General features: G+C 40.7%; 1 protein-coding gene and 1 long non-coding RNA gene across 3 annotated transcripts in view; one reads left to right on the top strand and one right to left on the bottom strand.

The window, feature by feature from the left end:
• LOC118410100 (GREB1-like protein) overlaps window positions 1-18,055 on the bottom strand; it is a 49,333-nt gene extending 31,278 nt beyond the window's left edge. Inside the window, exon 1 of one of the 2 annotated variants that reach the window (XM_035811591.1) lies at window positions 17,932-18,055. The gene's annotated coding sequence lies outside the window, so the exon portion shown is untranslated. Of the gene's footprint in view, window positions 1-9,317; window positions 9,438-17,931 lie in introns of those variants that run through there. The other variant, XM_035811592.1, reaches the window with a different exon arrangement.
• LOC118410143 lies at window positions 4,239-5,456 on the top strand. The gene is made up of 2 exons (XR_004830526.1): window positions 4,239-4,356; window positions 5,139-5,456. It is a non-coding gene; the product is annotated as an uncharacterized LOC118410143 (long non-coding RNA).
• Window positions 18,056-21,050: the final 2,995 nt, after the last annotated feature.

Genomic DNA, 21,050 nt, shown 5'->3' with positions numbered 1-21,050 from the left:
AATACGGTCTGCCTCATCAGTCATGCCCAGCAAGGTAGGTGCCAAAAGCGCCCATGCCTTTATGTTACACGGAATTGCGTGCAAAAACATGACGGACTCATGCAGGGAATGGCAATAACGGAATCAACACAGGCTGTTCGGCCAGATTTGATCAGGGCCTGAATAGCCAGGACCTACTAATTAAGGGCTACATAATGGCAGATATTACAACAGGTTCATACAAGGGGCATTTTCAACATTACCTTTTTTTCTACTTACTATTGATATGCATTTTGCTGACTCTTCTCAGCAACTATATCATCTTAACAATTCTAGGTAGTCATATCACTTTAAGTACATACTTCATTATGAACAAAACACGATCACTGGATATCATTGCAATCACACAGTCCCATAGGACACAACACTGATTGTGCAGAGAAGGTTTGTGAGAAGAAATACAAATTCCATGGTGTCCAAGAGACGTGGGCATATGCTATCTGATATCTTCTTATTGATATTGAGGTGGCTGAGTGACTTAAACCTTCCATCTCTAAGCCATATTAAACCTACCATATAACATTTTGCCCATAATTTTTCCCATCTGGAATACAACAGTCCTAATCTGATCTTGACAACTTGAACTGGTCTGACAGGTTGTCCCCATTACATCATCTCCCATTCCTTTATGTCTAATTCCCTGTGGACCAGGCTCTACTCTGGTAATTCATCAGGAGACTCCTGGCAACCTTTATCAGTGCTGATGCCGCCTCAATTATTACATGATAGCGAACAATATACCTGGTCAGGGGAGGAGCCATTTGAAAAGTTCACGGGACAGTGCCCTTCACCCCACATAAATGTCATGGAAGCTATTGCAATCGAGGTGAAATGACTCATTAAAATACATTATGCATGATCTCAGATTGGAATTTTCTTTTTGAAATCACCGACTATATCAAATAGCAATTGCATTGCTTTTGGTACTCACGTGTTAGGTGGACCTTCAAAATTACCAAATTACTAACTTCAATCGATTTTTGTTATTGTGACCCTATAAGGCAGTTTTTTTCTCAACAAAATATATGTCAAAGTAAGAAACAAAGTTTTTTTACATAAGTTACGAGATCTACTAAGTTCACTGAATCAGATTTCAATATAAAACATAAATTTCACATCTTTAACATAAAAGAGATGTAAAAATTTCCCAATACAAGTTTCTTGTGCTGCCATTGCAGAACTGCCAGATTCACAAAACAGCTAGACTCTGCTATGTTTTGAAGTAAATGATGATGATATTGTCACTATCAAAAACAAGCTGACCTTACCTGTTACTATAGCTGTCCTTCTATCATACGCATATATGTGAGTCTACCAGATACCTACATTTACTACTGGTTTTCTTCAAGCAGCCGCTAGTCTTACCTGAGGTAGATTTGGTTTTCCTCCATTGATATGTACCTACATGTTCACCTGACCGATGTCGGATACAAACTAACCTATAGCAGGAATATATTGCCTGGTACATATCCAATCACTATCCTGGGGTTGCATACCCAGACTTGTAATTACCAAGGCTCCAAACATCAAAGTATTCTGTGTCTTTATCTGGGCCACCTGTGCAATCTGGCTGTTTCATTTGTCTGCAGGTCTTCCTAATAAATAACTCAAAGTTCTACCAATAACTGTTGACAATGGTGATGTAAAGTCTGAATAGAACTTAAAAATACAGAGAATCACTATGGTTTGAAAAGAATCCAATAAATCAAACTGGTTGACAAAAATTTCCATTTCAAATGGCTGATGATGCAGCACATACACATACATGGCTTTGCCATATTATTTGAATCATGCAGGGTGTAAAACAAAACCATACAGTATTAGAAATACATGTAGATTACGAGAGCAATATTCCCACCTTGGCCAAGCGATGTCATTCTTTTGCTTCTGTCAAACATCCAACCTTTCCCCCTTACCTAATGCAATGTCAGTAGTACCTTGAGAACAGAAACTACCTGATAATGACAAAGAGTTGTACATGTATGGGTCCTGTCATCTGGGATGGCTACCAACCATTTATTAATTTATTACTGTTAAAAACTTAAAATGTGGACAAAAGGAAGCTGATGCTCACTTTTGCTGTATGGTTGTTGATTCGATTTGATTTGATTTGATTTAATTTACAGAATACATACAGCTAGCCTGCAAGTGAAAGTATTGAGCCAGCAATCACTACAGAGGATGGTACTCATGAGGCGAACAAAAGCATACAGCCAGGGCTACCCAACTGGATGAAGGACTGTTACTTTCTCAAAAGCCTTATACTTTGCAATAACTCTAGCTCAAGGCCTAGATTCTTTTGAAGTGCCTCTGTGTCTGAAATTCAGAATAACTTCTTGATCTGGAAATTTCACAAGACTTGAGCACCATCCACTGATGCCTCCTTTGACCACCACAGCCTGAGTGACAATAGTCTGTGTAACACAAACTCCGCTGTCCAGGGCTCTAACTGGCCCCTCCCCGCCGGCGGATGTTTGGCGGGCTGCTATAAGCGAGATTTAATCAGGCTAGAGTGACAAATGACACCTTGTAACAGCCAGAGGGTAATCTACACAACGTACCTCATCACCATTACCAGGGAATACAGTGGAAAGCAAGACTGCGTGACTCAAAGGAAGACAAATACATACCTCTGTACTCAGACACATCCTTTACAAGATGTTTTCAGCCATCCAGGCACCCGATAAATCATGCATCACCTATCCATGCAGAGCGCCAGTGTGATTTATCTACGAATTTTTCACCTGCAGGCAACTGACAGATGATTTGTGACCACACAGATCCCCGGCAAAGCACTTCCTTCCTTTTCCAGTCATACAAGATTGAGAAAGATGCTATCGAGATTGGAAAAGATGTTGTAACTGAACATCAGTTCATTCAGGTATTTCAAGTTCTCTGGCTTCCGAGCTTTGACATTTGTCTTCACACCTCTGCAGGTATGTTAGGGCACCTTTCTTTCCAATTCATCATACCACAAGGCCATGAAAATGGCTAGCAAGGTGGAATGTGCAATGTAAGGACTTACATGACAGGCTGGAGAGATTTATGGCTTCGACCTACATGTCCATTGATTGGTACTGGAGTAAACTGCCCCTACAGATCTGCCAAAGCCCACAGCCTCAATATCTGCTCCTCAATCTAAATTTTAATGCACAGTTAAGTGACAAGTGATATACTGTTATGGGAGGAGGGAGTACCCAAAACCAATTCTATTGAGACTGCAACTCCAAAGTTCTGATGATGAAAACCATGCATTCTGTATATCATTTATAGATAATGATAATGATGCTAGTACATCATGTTCTTCAAATGGTACAAACCCATTTATTATACATGTAATTAATCCCTCTTCATCATAGGCACTAATGAATTGTCCAGGTAATTGCAACATGAAAAAGCAAAACACATCAAGTTCAACCCTCTGTTCTAAAGGGGTATCGACAAAACAAGAGCTTCAGAAGGTACACAAAACTGTCTATAATATCTTGTACGTGTACCTGATGACTAGAACACCATTAGCACTGGCACCATCACATGGCCCTTACAATCCATCTTCGTTTCTTGCTGTGTCTATTAACAAGACATTTATGGTATTTCCCTTAACTTGCCAGAATTTCCCCAAGTTTTAACCTATGCTTTCCCACCCACAAGCTGGAGATATAAGACTTATGTGAGATTACTTGAATGTCACCCTTCCAAGGCCACACCTATGTGCTCAGAATGAGCTGAATGGAGCTATTAACAGGTGGGTGTTAGTTGACCTTTCACAATGTGATTATGAAACCTGAGAAAGGCTCGCCACTGAGCCATGTACTTTACTGAGTACACCCCTTACTATCTTGATATGCCAAAGTACCTCATTAAAATTCAGCCTTGGCCTACTGATCAAAAGAAATATTTATAGATGATCTGGCAGGCATGGGAAATAGGTCAGGGCTGACTCAACCAATGATCAGGTAGGGACTGAGGACTGGGAGTGTACCATTGTGAAGGGGGATGTTTATCATTACTGTCACAGCAAAATATAAAAGTTTCATCTAAATAACACAACCAATTTTGTATTTTGCAAGTTTTATAGCCTCCACCACGCAGCGGTAATGATCTTGAGCTGGTCTGCCCAGATATGGATGCATATACACATTCCAACCAGGCTGTTTCTTGCCAATGATGATCAGATGATGTCTTTAACACTAACAGTAATAAATCTTGGGATACTTATACACATTACTTAAAGTGCTGTTACAGCACACAGGGTACCTGCCATCATGGAGACTGGCAATCTGTACTAAGCTGTCTGGCGCCATGGCTCATCCTGATGTAAGTATCACATAATTCACAGGGGCTCCTCTCCTACTTTTACCAGTACATGTACTTAAAACATGCATGTAGCATCAATCATGAGAGCCAAGCTTCAAAATATCAACTAGAAATTGTTAGATCTCCCGCCACTGTTTAGTACGCATGTGTAGAGAAGAGGAGTATGGATGTAGGAACTGAAGTCAATAAGCATTGTTCTGTGTACGTGTGTGCGTGAGTCATTATTTCCCTGAGTAAAGAGGGACGGAGGCTGAATAAACAGATATCCCAAAATACCATTTTTTAAAAACAATGGAAAGAATGGATATAGGTTACCCTGTGGATAATTTAAGGTGAATTAGCATTAGACCTCAAATGATATTCTGAAATTCTTTTTCAGCCCTTGAGTCACACAGACCTCATAATGTCCTTTTACAGACTTGCTTTGCACACATTCACTTGCAGAAGCAACTCAAAGTTTCATGTGTTAGCAAGTTCTGACATTGATAAATCAGGATCTCATCTGCATACCTGCTGTGAATGATAACTGAGTATTGATCATTTTTTGGAACATTATGATAATAAATGCAACTTGGCCCAAAGCAATTTTTTCCATAAATATACAATATCTAAGGTCCTTACGAAAATCATCATCCAAATCATAAAAGGTTATGGATTCAAGCTGGACAAAAAAAGGTTCACAGTGTCATAGATACATAGATGTATTCTTCACCATAATCTACATCCTCTCATACTATGAATAACAATGGTGCATCCCAATATTAAATACCAATCTTCACTAGGATACAGTGTGCAGAGATAAGTGGAAGTGACTGGGTCAAGCCTACAGAGGAATCCCTCCATCAGTCAACCTGACAGAGGTCCAGAGAAATAAGCAGGACTTCAGCCCAGTAAATTGTAATCCCCTCTGGTAGGCAGGATCGATAAGGTGGGAGCTGGATCCTAACCAGAGTTGATATCAGCCCTTCCAGAGGACGCCAGGAGAGCTAATTATATGAATAACCACCAGGAAAAGGTGGTGACCTTGTCAATGGTGCTGGGTCAGGACAATGTGGGACAAACATTCATGATCTTCAAAATAGTGCATGAAACACAACTATGACAGCAAAAACTTTAATCTCCTTCATAAAAAAATGAGAGATTGACAGAAACATAAATCAAATAGTTTCAGCATCAAGTTGTACTATAATAAGTATATAGAGTATATAATTTAGCTGTTTATTTGATTGTCTGAGACCACTGTGCTAATGAGGGATCCAACCCTTTGGGTCAGCAGTAACTAATGAGAAAGAGGTCAGACTAACAGTATGTTTTATGAAACCATTCCCATAATTTATGCAGCAGAAACCATGACATTTCCTGCTTATTATCATTATCTATTCAACAAATGCACTGAATGTTCTTTTTATGACATTTTACCAAGGAGCTTTTATCAACCTTGATTTTAGTAAAATTTTTACTGAGGAAAAGAGCAGAGACAGATTGACAGGGTACAGGTATAAATGATTTCATGATCGAGGTCACAGGGAAAACCAAGAACATGAAACCACTACAAGTATTTTAATACAAAATAATAGCACCTGCTTAAGTGCTATGCTTCAACCAGTGATGTATTTGGTTCAGCCCAGACTCCCCACCCCCCACCTGATCTGAATCAGCATGAGGCCTCATCCATCATGTGGGGGAGACACACTTGTTCTGCAGGGGTCAATGGACTGACTGTCATCTCCATCTAGGTCGGCTCTTCCATTTTGGTGGAGGGAGGGAGGCACCATGGCCCAGATACTCACACAAGTTCAGCAGGGTGCAAGGATTTATGTACTGACCTCATCTGTTGCAAGCCCTGTCTTCAGTGTCAACAACCTTTACACGTGTATAGATAATGGGTGTTGGGTGGGCTGCTATAAGCGAGATTTAATCAGGCTAGTCATGACCATAGCCAACAACTGATTTGGATGCTTGAAGAGTTATTTTTGGAATCAATTCCAATCAGTAGATCCATGCTATCTGTGGCTATACGAAAATGTACATGTAGGTAATGTCATACTATTGTTGTAAGTATTTCCAATCAAATACAGTGTCTTGAACCAAGCTTTGCAGCCTTTTGTTCTGTCATCAAAGATCTAAAAACATCTGGTGTTTCTGAGTGATACACCCCCTAACTGATGAATGAATGAACCCTCCCTTCCCTGCACCTGTACCCTACCCAGCAACTGCAAACAAACCTGACCCTTTCTTATACAAAGTACACAACCGTTTGTTTGGTCACAATGTACTCTCAAAGCTGATGATCTCCCATGGCACACTTTCAAGAAATCTCATCAATGAAATAATCAATAATATATCCTTATCTTTCTTCCACAAAGCAACTTGACATTATCATAATTCAAACCTAATATATGACGATAACAATTCTAAGACCACTTGAGGGATTGCATTTGCATTTGTTGGTCAGGGTTTAGCTGAGTGGAGTGTTTGCTCAGTGCATCCATTCACCTGTGCTAAACAATACGTCTAAATGGTCTTTGTGAACTGGTCAACCAAGACAGGGTCAAACACACCAAACTGACCACTACTAAAATGCATCTGTATCTACCATCCAAACAAAGGTTCTGATGAAGAATAAAATGTTGAAACCTATAAATTGTTCTGTCTCAGCCGTCATCCTTCTGACGCCTTCTTGACTACAACATCCAAACTAACGTTGTGATCCTTTCTTCTACAGTCAAAAGCAGACAAATGCATGATTAATCAGCATTGTAGACAGCTTCCAGGGTTACCCAAAATTGGAAAGAGAGAAATCGGTAACACATTTTTCTCTTGCCCATTCTTACAAAATTACAAGGATGTAGGTGAAAAACAATTTAATTCTATAGGCAATTTGAGATTTAGTAATCATAGTGAAGAGAACAGTAGACCTTTCTCTATACATGGAAAATGAAGGTGACCTAAGGAAATAATCATTCTGTAGCACAATACTGAGTCTTCCTTTGAGTGAAAAAGTTCATGATAACAGGAGGTTTACCTTTTGTCAGGTTACTGACAAAACACATGTTTACCCCTGCGGCCCTGCCCCAATAGTGACTTATCTCACAAGATCAACCGGTTTCTAGCAGCACAGGAGTCACAGCAGGTCACAGCACACAATCAAAATCATTCACAGTTGCCAGAAATACATTTCCTCACCTCTGAACAGCGTTCCCGCCAGGCATACGTCTTTACGTCTTTGGACGCATTTTTTTCTGGAAAGACGCACCCAGCTCGGCTGAATGCGTCCATAAAAAAATCTGTAAGAAAGGCTGACCTGAACCACCAGTGTACAAAATGTATCTGGAATCTTTTTAAAAATCTGTCTTTATAAGAAGGAATCCTACCTTTACAATTTATACTTCAAATTGTTCACTTTCCGGTCATCCCATGGGACGGAGCGCGGCACGTTTTACAACTAGCGGACCCATGTGCGACACACCCAGCCACCGCCAGTCTGAGCTGTCCGTTGCGCAATATAATTATTTGTAGTCCGTGAAATAACGTTACATCTGACAGCCAGCATTCTGTAACACTGGAAGAAATCTTATGCAGATTTTATATTCTGATTTTAACATGATACTTACTTGTCCTCATTTTCATGTATTTGTTAAAGATTTGTGGTTAATACTAGTATTGAACAAACAAACTGTTCTGCGCGAGTGTTGCACATCTCAACAAAAGTTCTCCCGCTGTGGGCAGTTGATTGGCAGTCGGTTTCTTTGACAACAAGCCGCCGGCGCCAAGCAGTCTAGATTGGCCACCAGGTCCAAATCCAATCATCTTAATAACCAATCAGCGTTTGATAAATGTAATGATGTACTCTGTCATTGGTCACCGGAGAAAATACAAAAGTTACCGAGTATTAGCGCACGTGACGTTGTTTTGTGATATTGGTAGGCGCCCGTGTCGTCTGGCAAGTAAGTTTCTTCCCTAGCTGCTAACAATTTACTATTAAAGTTTCCCCATTTATCCAAGCGGTGCGCGGTAAATAAGTGAAGAATCCAAAACTATACACTTTATTTCTTATTTCAAAATTTCTTTTGTTTCAAAAAGACAAAATTTGTGGCAGAAAAGGGGCCGCAATATTGTTGTCAAGCGTCGATCGAGTCGGCTGTGCACTGGCGTTGGCCTCCGTGGCACATGGCGCGGCACGCCCCCCCCTCCCAAGACGGACCGTCGATCGCAGCGCCCAGCACGTTGGAACGTCTTTCTGGCTACTAGTTCAAGGCTACCCCGGCACTGATCACTGCCAAAGAGGCAACAGATCGTCCTCCTTCGAGTAATGTAAAACGTTCTTGGTCTATTTAAAAATAAATCCAGCCAAAGATTTCACGCCGAAAACGGGGTTACCTGAGGTCGCAGGAAACAAACGCACGCTCGTGGAAAATGACGGCACGGCCTTGTAAAACCCCACCGATTCGTGAGTGTGATGTCGTCGTTATTTTATCGTCTCGGAAAACTATTTGATGAGGGAGGGTGCAACATCGATCGCACGAGGTCGACATTTTTTTATTCAATGACGGAAGAAATTGGCAGAATTTTTCCATGGGCTGACGAACTGGCTAGAGCCCTGTTGCGAAGCATAAAAATTCCAAAAATTTTCGTGTCTGGAGAAATTATACCCGGGCCAGATCACTGACGGCTGATTCCCCGTGCTATGGTGTATTTTTTGAGAGAGGGCGGTTGTCGATTACTGAATTACGGGAGTAAAAGAGGCAACCGACATCCAATCTCAAGCGCATGATTTTCCTCTCAAATTGCGGGAAATTGTGTTTTAGAGGGTTTGAAAATCCAAATTTTCCCGGGGGAGCATGCCCCCGGACCCCCCTAGAATGCGAGCGCCTGCGGCGCTCGTCTCGCGCCTCCGGCGCTCAATACCCCCCTCAGAAATATTTGGACGCATACTTTCAAGAACCTGGCGGGAACGCTGCCTCTGAACCTTACGCGCCTCCCTGCTATCAAACAAACTCACAGCAATGGTTCTGCCCTTCCTGCCTGTTCAAAGACTGGCTGAAAACTGGGTCATTTCCACCATGCTGGGGTAAAACCTCTCCTGGGGCACTGCCCCTTGGGTAAATATTTGCAGTGGACTTTGTGCCTGTTGGTCCAGTCAAGGTCCATCCTGTAAACACATCACTACCTGTGGCCTAAATTCCGATCCTCACAGGTATCAGTTTCAGGGGAAATCTGAAGAGCCTGCTCTCAAGAATAATGGTAACTGTCAATCCCAGAATCTAGGATCAGTTTCCAGACATTATATCAGATGGCTGTACTCAGACACCACAGCAGTTTTCTTTGATCTACCTTGGCCTATCACCTCATGCTTGAAAAACATCTGGCACTTCACTGATACTCTAGGTCCTAGGGACCTATTACAGGACTGGAGACTGGTAACCTATGAAAAAGGCTTGCAAAGACTCATCCCTCATCTCAGGATAGAAATTTGCTTGTTAGGATGGGGAAAAAATCTGTCCTTCAAAAAAACTGTACTTAATAACACTATTAAAATGTATTTTCCTGAGCTTCAAATGACAAACAACATGGGCTCCCAAATAATTAATGGGAGAGAAAAAAGCCTCAGCCCTGGGCCTGATACTGGAGTATTGGATAGGAGAAAGTAGATCTAATTGATTCACCATTAGTACAGCAACAAATCTAACCTGCACATGTTTTTGCAATACCATTGGTACATCAACATTTGCCATCGGGTCATCTGGAAACTGCCTGCAGAAGTTGAAAGTCACCCCTTTCCTTCAGCTCGACTACAGGTCGTCTAACAAGGTCGGCCACCAGGTGGCTCATATCCGACCTTGACCTTTCCCTTCCCAAGACCTACTCACCACATGCCACGTGTTACTCTCCAAGCAGAGGTTAGGCTCTGATGTTTCAGGCGTTTTTATCAGGTTTTCTATTATGTACCGTTTCTTAATGTCTCGAAACGGTACAAAATAGAAAGCCTGATAAATATGCATAAAAATGTCAAAAACAGTGGGAGTCTAACCTCTGATTGGAGAGTAACCAAATGTATCATCACAATCTATCTATACATTTTGTGGGTTCTTAAATTATGCTGACCACAAGTATCTGGAAACTCAAACAGACACATATCAGGGATTCGTCCAGTGAGGGACTCAAAACAGAAAAGCTTCTATTATATAAAAAGAGCAAACAAAACGAAACCATCAACAAACCACGTAATAACTTCAATATTTGAGTCAATGCCATTAGTTTGCCCTTGAAATGAGTTTTTAAACCATGAATGAAATTCAATTTCGTGGCAAATCATGAAAATACCCTTGGAAGCCAATGTATAACCTACATGAGCATAAAAGAAATGTCATTGTTTCCAAGCAACTGGAGCGTTCAAAATGCAAATGCCATCTCGCTCCACGTGCCACTGTTTCATTTGCCCATGATGCTCCTTTTCAAAAGTGCCACCTAGCATTTACACGGGTATTGCACATCATGCAGCTTATGATAGAGTCACCTATTGAAACTGCACCTGTTACCATATTGAATTATAACAGGTGCTTTTGAAAAAAGCTGGCATTTCAGCCAGATTTTGTAAAGCAAATTGAAATTGGTAAGCTTATTTTTGGCATAAAGTTATGAAGGCGAAAATGTAATAATGCAATTTAACTAAGAAAGCCAAGGCAACTGATGGGATGTTCCTCTGAGTAAGAATTGTTTTGTACTATTGGCAGGAATAAATTTGTTAGGAACCAGTCAGTGTATACGAGCACCAAAGGCCAAAAATACACAGCATTTACTTGTAGATATGTTTGATTACATATAGCCCAGGTATCATACAAGATGTAAATGTACGAGGGTGAATAAAAAAGTAAGTGCTTTTATAACAAGCTCATAGCAAGACTTGTACTTACTGAAGTCAAGTAACACCATTACATTGAACCTTTTAGATGAACATAAAACTTATGATGCAGTACTGTGTTTGTGGTAAAATATGTTTGTCCTTTAACATTACAGTGACATGGACTACATGACCTAAAAATCACCACACAACAAGGAATATATGTCCATACCACAGTGATAAGCGCAGTGTAACTCTTCTGCTTTGGAAAGAGAAGGCCATATGTACTAGGTTCGAATCCCGTGTATGTGTATTTTTTGCTACACATGTAATTCTTTTCTGTTTTTAAGTATCTATTTAATACATACAAACCGAAGATCACACTCTGAAAATGAGGCTTTGGGAATTTTTTTCTTTTTCAAAGTCTAATAGTTTCTTCAGAAATGTCAATAATTTTCATCACAACAGAGTTGCTCAAATGCTATCTTTTTTCAAAAGGTACTTGTTTCAGGTACATGTATACTAAGGGTATATTTAACCCTCCCAGGCTTGGGGCCAATTAAAACAGTCTTTATGATTGGCCTGTGCCAAAGTGAGGGATAAATATCTCCATGTCTTGTATCTAGAGATGTCAACAAATAGCTCTTGAAATGTCACCCTGGATCACTGCCTGCCCATGGTAAGAGTGGGTGCTTGCCTTGGTACTGAAATGCCATGAGGTGTCAGAAAGAGGAAAGTCTAGCTATATAATACTTATGGAGATCCAAGACTACTTTGGCCTGATTTTGTCCATCAGATGATGTCATACTATATCTCACTCAGATAAGTAACTTCTGGAGATGAAAGGATCAATTTTAGAAAACAGATAACCGAAGATTTTCAAAGAGACAAATATCAAAGCCATCATCCCCTAAGCAGCCCACACAAACACTTAACTGACTTCCTGCCTTATTCCCAGAATGCATGATCCATCAGGCCATACACATGTGCTATTGTAACTAGGTCTCATGTGTCAGGTATGGGTCTATAATAATTACCTCGCCTTAAATATCAGCTTCCCTATCTCTAACTTCGAAGCCATTTACGATCATCTCTAACTTCGAAGCCAGTCAAGATCATGGACTTTCGTTAGACACTGTCTCAAGTTAAGTTATTGGAATAATGGACGGATCCTTTATCGTCATCCTTCATCATGTGTGGGTTGAAGTTTTTATGACTTTACCAATTAACTTTTGCTAGTGTTCAAAATTTACCTGCTTATATTGCATGCTACCAAATGCAAATCATTTTAGATAGTGCTGTCACTGCTGTGTACCTAAGCCCACACCAATTTTATTTGTTGTTTCTGGGATTTTTTTTCGGAAAAAAGTTGGGTTGGCCGATCAAAAAAAATTGAAAATAAAAAAACTTTTCAAAAAGTCGGGGGTAGGAGAGATTGGACAGGAAAATCTAAACTTTCAACATTTAGAGGGTCCCTGGTAGTCCAAAGTTTGAAGAAAAATGATAAACATACCGTCCAAAATAGGAACGCACAGCTACTGGACTTTGAGGCCCATAGTTAATTTGAGAAAGGCGAGGCAGTGAAATATTGTCAAAACGAGGAGTGGTCATCAATTTGAAAAGTATTTTTTTTTCATATCGGAAAACAACAAATAAAATTGGTGTGGCCTAATCAAATATTAGGTACAGTTACAGTACTTGACCTGTACCTGTACCTGTACCTGTACTTATACAATCATGGTCAATTATGTGTAATTTTCAAAGGTGGTTTAGGTACACAGGCCTATTCAGAAGTTTAATCACCTTCTCATTCCTCTGTCACTACACATAGAAGCAATTTTTCAAGGTCTGGCTAGGGAAGCAGATGGAAGGGATCACAGTCATCTTTGGGGAGATCAGGGGGAAATGTCAGGGGTGGCTCAGATTCTGGACTTTGATAGAGAAAATAGCTGCTGGAAAGGGAGGGCCAATGGCTGATTCAACAGCATTGCTCAAGGCTGTTTAATGCAGCTGGGACAAAAAGGCACTGCACAAGGCCACACAAACTAGGAGTAGGAGACTTCATCAAGAGATCCCACATTACATTTCATTCACAAATTGAATAACTCTTGAGGCATACTTTGTTTTTTTTCTTGACATCCGAGCCAGCCATAGAAATGGCAACAGCTTTTCATGACAAGCAAAGAAGACGACAGCATAGCAAAATGAAGTGATAGCAAACATTGTAACTAGCCTGGGTACAATCTTCTGTAGTAACCGCTGGATCAAACTTTTCTCTTGTTCCGTGGGTAGCGAGCAAAAAGATTGAGCCAGCAGTTGAAATAGAGGATGGTACCCAAGCTACATTGTAACGAGAATCATCACACTAAAACCTCAACCACATTTAGCACACAACTTGTAGCAACTTCAAGGTACATTTCTAAAATAATCAATTGTTTCGTGCCATTACCTGAAAACAACAAAGATCTTTGTGCCATGTCAGCATGTTTTTAACTCTTTTGTTAAGTTCTACAGAGCATTTCTGTCAGCCTTGGAGAATGGTATTGTACAAATTGGATTGATTGCCTGCCAGAATAGTAAAAAAAAGTCACACCCCATTAATTCTTCAGCTGTGTGCCTTGGTAGTATTGTTTCAAGGTACGGAGGTAATGTGGTGGAAAATCTAGTCAGATGCATATTCATATTCATTTCATCATGCATGTACTTATGATACCATTAAGGTTGGCTACAATAACTGGACCCTTGCCTTGGACAATACCAATTGTATAGTTGGAGAAATGCAGATAGATGGGAAATAGTTGGCACCTGCCCTCTGTCTGAATACAAGAGAAAAAGGGACTAGTTTGGAATAAAGACTATATTTGCCCATTTGGCTGTAATTTTGTTGTTCACCACACCTGAATGTATGTGCTCGAGGCTTCACCCAAACCAGGGATCAATACTAGTACGTTAATCAAACCCTTGTGCATTATCAGGATTACTAGACCACTCAGTACAGTCTTATGGTACAAGGGCAAAACAATAGCACATAACTGATCAACCACTTTTAGGCAAAACAAACCTATTTGTTTCAAACCCCTGATATACTTGAGAGTTGAGGACAGACTGGTTAGTTTTCAGTGTAATGTTTGCTTCAGTTCAACTGTTAAGTGTAATAATCTTAAGCTGATATGATGTAAATGTGGAACTTGCCATTTTGGGGGGGAGAGGGGGTTGAGTTGATATGTGCAGTTTTAACTAATCATTTTGACAAGGCAAGTTTTTTATGTCCATAATTTATTTTCATTCTTTAAAACCTATCACCTAATATAACCAGCTATGTCTAACTCTACATGACAGAGAAAATGTTGACATTTTTTAATTAGATCTACGCCACCCCCTTGTAATAACAGCCTTGAAGGTTGGTAACACGGTGACAAAAAACTCTTTCTAATTAGTTTGAACAAAAATTCTTTTAGGGTCACCTCCAATGCAGTCCTGAACCTGGAGATGATTGCTAAAGCTTTAAAAGCTGGTACTTCTTAGAAGCACTGGGTGGTGAGTGGTCGGCATTACTGATGGAGGAGCTGCATATTGCTGTAATGGACTGAACCCTGAGTGCACAGCATATTGATCTTAACATCACACAGCCTGGCATCCATCTGGCTGGGCTGAATTACATGGAATGACCTGAGGCATATATCTCATATGCATCAAGGATCTCCAGCATCCAATAGCACTATTGATTTTCAGGTCATTGAAATTCACCAGGCTGCCTGGCATTTAGTGAACTACGTCCTTGTGATTTTATTGCATGTACGAGCAACAAAAACACCATGCATTACTGTAATAGATCAATTCTGCTAAAAACTCTTAAGCATTTGTGTGCGCAAATTCCACAGTCAAGCAATTATTTTGATGGTTTGGTGTACAGTACTTCTTTACAAACACTACTGTAGAATATGTATGTGAAAAATGTTGGTCTTAATGATTTCCAATATATGCACTGTTGGCCTGGCCATCAGAGTCCTCCCGCTCCCCTGTCTTGATTAGGAGTGCATCAGCAGTAGATTGCAGTCAAGAGGAGTTACATGACACTTATTCTCCAGACTGATCAATTTTGACTGCAAATGAAATGTGAAAAGCATCCCTGTGCAGACTATACGCCATGAATGCCTTGAAAATGTATGATCAGACAGTTAAAGAGATTTCCGGATATCATTTCTAGTTTTCACAATATTGTGTTTGTAGAATTATTTACAGACTTGGAAGATAGGGAGTCGCACAATATCTTCAGGTACAAGATAGTCATATAATCTTGTTTTTGTTTGAGTCCATTTTTGTGTCAGCACTGTTTTATGAACAATGTTCCCTCAGGTTTCCTGAATCTGTTGTTCCTATCCTACAAAGGGCTGGGGGCTAATCTCACCACATGTTTGACCTTTGGTTTCCTGGGGGTCATGGCAATTGTTGTCACACAGGGGAGCCAAAACCTCAGGGTAAACAATGAACATGTAGTCCTGACCTTGAACAACAGGAATGTAGTGTTGTAACTATTCAGGTGCCGATTGATGTCGATTTGGGACTGAACTACCATTACTCATGAATAGATGTAAAGAAAACAAAAGAATTTTCCTATTCATGGCTTCTACTCAGTAAGGTCATTTCTTTCACACTTGGTTTTCACATTTATAAAAGCAAGCTGGAAATATTAAAAGGCAGCCAAATTAGGGCCACTTTAGACCTATATAGTATTAGCATTAAAGGGCTGTTCTCAGAAGATAGCAATTGTACTAATACTACGATGACCATTTCTGATATTCTCCTCCAGCTTCTTTCTTTTAGATTTTAGATATATTGTAACATTACTATAGTTTAATTCATTTCAAATAGAAAGAAACTGGATGAAAACATAACACTTTTTTTGACTTTGCAGAATGTATGGAGTCAAAATCACACAAAAAAAACATGCTTTTGTTATCACATTCGTAGTTGGAAACATGGCTGAAGGCTGTGGTAAACACAATGACGAACAATGACTTGAAATTGTTGAATGATGATGCCAAAGAACTTAAGATTTAGGATGGACTTGTTCAAGAAACAGTTCTGTAATATCACAAGTTTGGTACAAAAAAATCATTCTGAACAAGGAAATTCTACCCTGTTACCTACATAATGAGAACAAGGCTACTATCCTTTGTGCAATAGCACACAATAGACTAACCTTACAGTACACAAAGGAGTCAAACCTGACCTAGAAAAATCAAGCCTCTTACAAAGGAAAAATTCAACAAGAGTGTAACTCGGTACAATGTGACTCCATCGTCTTGTAGATGCCGGGAACTGTAGGGTACCATTAGACTGAAGACTTGGCCACTTTGAAAATCCCTTCTTGCTCTAGTGTTTCACTTCAGATAGCAGAAGTGTTGAGTTTCATTGATGTCAATGCCCTGGGACCCCCTGCCTTTTTCCAAACCACTGCCCTGTCACAATGAGACACAAAATTTATTCTTCTAGGTACCTCAAAGCCTTTGTTGTTAATGGTTCCCACACTTTCCAGAGAATCTTGGCACCAGTACCTTGCAGACGTGTTCTCAGCGTGTTCTCAGCATCACCCAGGGTGGGCAATGTTATTTAATAAACCGACAGAAGCACTCAAATACGTCATTATGCTTTATCAAACAGAGTCTATAACATAATCAACATTCATACAACAGCAATTGCATTACATAATAACAAAATTTCTAGGTAACAGCTTTTATTGTGAATCTATCATAAGAAGACCACACATTTTACTTGCATGTACATCAGCACTTCGTGCGAGCAAACAGATACTTGTCAATACTCGGTTTCTCCATGTAAATTGCTGTACCACCCTTGACACATTTATAACCACTGAGGGAATATTCAAATGACTTTACTTCAACTCCATCCCCTCCTTGCAATTATCCAAATAGCAATTCTATGACCCAAACTGTTACTTACATAATATCATGACCTCATTTTTTTTCCTCGCTGATCAGAATTAGATTTTGATTATGGGTCATGACATTGGTGTAGAATTCCCAGGCAGCATTTGAGCTGCCCCTGCGAATGTAAACTGGAATGTGTTTATTCTCCACAAATAGCGCGCTGGTAGCATTGACCCAGATAGTGGTGTTACAAATTAACTAACGGTGCAACACTTGAGGTGCAAATGTTGTCCCCACATTTCCATAAGACTACGGGATAACCGTCCCGTAAGGACCGTTAGTTGTCCGGTAGGGTACTGTGTGCTTTATGCCGGTGATTTGGGAATACAATTCGGGGCACGACATACATAAATATGCGCATATGCACGAGCTCATGGGGCGCAGATTAGCAAATGGAGGATGAACACAAAACCTGAGGTCCGGCGGGGTCACCGCCCTGCCCGTAACCCCTCATAATTTCACACACCAGAGTAGGAAGTTCAACAGCGGCATGATGGAACGTTATATTTACCCCAGGGTTCAACTGGGGCAACACCGTGGGCTTACGGGGTACATAAACGGCTGACGCAGGCCGTAAATATGGTCGTCACCGCGCAAAGTCAAGCGCGCGGCCTCAAGGTTGGCCGGACCGGGCGGTTCGGGCAAAATGGGCAGGGAGAGGGGAGCGGGGCGGCTCGGCGGCAGGGCCCGGGTACAACCGCCGCCCACCGCCCGTCGGTTTACGATAACGGTTGCTATATGTACACACATACGAGTATCATTTCATAAACAACGGCTACTCACCAAGTTGGAGCGACCTTGCTGCTTCGACGACCACTGACGGCCACAAATAGAGACCTGCATGCGCTAGCGGCCGGGAGAAAGCGCTGCTGCCACCGCGATGTGTTGATGAACGGTCAGGGGAAATGGTTTTGAGGCTAGTCAGGGGTTTCCGAGCGATGTTATGAATATGAATTTTTTCTCCACTTGATACCGAGTGACCCTGTGTGGGTTGTCCTGAACAGTATTTCTATCACAAATGTCATATAACTTAATGATTATGGTACAACCGATATCTTAAAATTAACCTATAAGAGAACGGCGAACCTTAATCATTAAATAGCGGCGTTCTTAAAACCCCAAGACTAGTCCTTTCATCATGGCTCTGATATTGGACCAGTGCACTTCTATGCGGGGGTGGATAATAGATGAAATTAATATATACCGAAAGCGACCTTTTCCAAAGGAAGTGAGGTGATGTGAAGTGATGTAACGGCAGTTATGTTTATCTTCCGTCTATTTGTTCCCTCAAATTTATTCAAAATAATTGAGTTAAACCAACCACTTCCCGTTGGCTGTTCAGAACGAGCGTGACTGACAAGATGAATTTGGAAATAATACTTTCAAGGAAGCTTCACAAATCTCCTTCGGATCCGACAAATGATGTGACTGACAGTCTAGGCCTTAAGAAAACGATAATGTTACTACTACAGTTGCGGTGGATGATTATGTAAAGGCCACTTAGAGCACTATGATATCATATTGCTACAAAATAAGTTAGGATGTTGACTTTTACATAACCGACTAGTCTCGAGAATTAAGAAGAGAAGACGCCATTTAATGATTTATCCGGCTTTCGGTTTATAAATCTTGAATTTTTCCCCAACGTAAATGAATTTCTAGACATGAGTCTCATGTCAAGCTCCAGTTATTTCGTCCTCTCGGAGGTGCAGACTTATCGCCTGACGACAGCTGTGACCAAACCTGTGTCCCCCGGGAGTTGATGTCGCGGTGCACTAAACTTGGCCCGAGTATTTCTCCATTTAAAGACGGGTCAACGGACAACTGTGTAGCTTCTCACGTCGTTCCTTTTGGACAAGGTTGTAAGTGGTTTTATTGTATTTTTTACCGAAATCGTAATATAGATACGCGGAACTCTATATTCTCTTGTTTTTCACTTTTTTTTTTTGGCAAGGGTGTATTTAGCCGTTTTACTCCGCTCTCTAGATGCTAAGGAAACGTCCGAGCTGAGCGGAATAGAGCTAAAAAGATTGGCACCCAAATTTGATGTTCGAGTTGTGATCAAGTGCAAGTGCGGCTCCGAACCCTGGTGGCTTAAGCTGTCTAGTGTTTCAATAGAAACCTTTGAATAGGAGCTGGAGGGACGACCAGGTACTAGTAGATAATGTTAGGAGGCTAACGAGTTGTAGCCTGAGTACCATCCTCCGTAGTAACCGCTGGCTCACTACTTTCGCATGCTAACCACAGCAAAAGTAGAGAGCCAGCGGTTACTACAGAGGATGGTACTCAGGCTAAATGAGTTGGGCTTTGTAAATGCATTTAATTTCGCGGGGATTTGATTTCGCGGTAGATAGAAAATTTAGTGTTCGCGGTGCTTTGAGTTAGCGATTGAGTTTAAATGATTTACAGTAACTGAAATCCCAGTGGCTGTTGAGCCTGGGTACCACCCTCCTTTGGAACGGCTGGCTCAATCAAACAAAGAAAATCACGGTGATTTTGAGTTTGCGGTGAAGCGGGTCACCACGAAAGCAGCGAACATACTAGTAGAACCATCGGCATCGCGAACATTTCTGTATTTACATTTGTACATTTTGCAGTTTTCTGTTCAGCATGAAAGCTCATCTGTGTTGGTACAACCCATGTTGAAGTTTGTAACTTTCATTCAAAGCAAGAAAATTGCTTACCTCGCATTTTCGGTCCTCTGCGCATCCGTCGATCTTATCATTATTTTCCGTATAATAAGAAATAGCAAGCCAAAAATATAGCAAACCTTAGCATTAGGCCCTCTTCCTCCGCCTGTGAACGCGGACAAGACTCCTTTGGTTACAGAATAAAATAGTAGAACATCAATGTAGTCATCAGATGGAGTGAATGATTTGCCAGAGGAGTAAGCCGATTATACTTTATAGAATTACTGATTCGCAACTACGTTTTTTCCGGAACCAATGGAGTCTGGTGGAAGCTAATTTAGGGCTAAAATGAATCATTGCATGGCGTTAAAAACGTCCTAAGTGAAACAGCATGTACAGTACCAGTTAACAGCAACGCCACCTATCGAAATAGAAGGGAAAGCTTTCCCTCGTATTCCAAAAGGTGACGTTGCTGTAAATAAATTGGTGCCACTGCCATGCATGATATACTAGTAGCTTTACGTTCACGCACTGTATCGGCTTTTCCGCAGTTACGTTTTATGATATAGTTAGAGAAGATCTTGATACGCTATGAAATTTTTTGCTACGATTTGCCCCATTTAGTTTCTTCCGTTTGTTAACTTTTGTATTGAACGCCATTTGCGTTTGAAGCCCATGAGCAGCTTATGCTGTCAATGAATAAGGAACCAACGTAAAAAGGTTAAAATGCATGAAAATCGAACGATTTGCAATTATAAAAGGAGGTTAACTTACGATAATTGACACACATAGGTAACATGTTATGTGATATACGTATCATTTAAAGTACGAATCATGTAACGTTACATGTACCAGATTTCACTCAAGTATATTTTGTGCCGTGCATATGCGTAAAGTGGTCTATGTTTACAGGTTTATTAGAACAAAGGAACCTTTAAACTAACATTTCAGGCGACGCATTGGCTGTTCTCTGGTCCATTTTAAAGAAATGCGTCACCTATCTGCAAAAAGGTTGACTCCAGTTTAGATGTATATTCATCGTAGTCTTCATAGTTCATATTCATACCCGAAATTCGAGTCGTGTCCTTTGTTTTTTCTGAGGCCGTGAACTTACCAAACTCCATCGTAAATGCAACGAACTAGGTGCCTAACAGGTTGTGTGGTGCATGTTGTCCTGGTCACCATTTTCATCGGGTCGGCTTAGGGGTGTTTAACCGATCAGTCTGCTATACGCAGTCTTTTTTTCTGTCCCTTTGAGCTTTTTTTTTCTTC

Source organism: Branchiostoma floridae, chromosome 2 (genome assembly GCF_000003815.2).
Source record: "Branchiostoma floridae strain S238N-H82 chromosome 2, Bfl_VNyyK, whole genome shotgun sequence".
Lineage (NCBI taxonomy): Eukaryota > Metazoa > Chordata > Leptocardii > Amphioxiformes > Branchiostomatidae > Branchiostoma > Branchiostoma floridae.
Note: the sequence above shows the minus strand (reverse complement) of the source record. Positions and strands in the feature narration are given on the sequence as shown.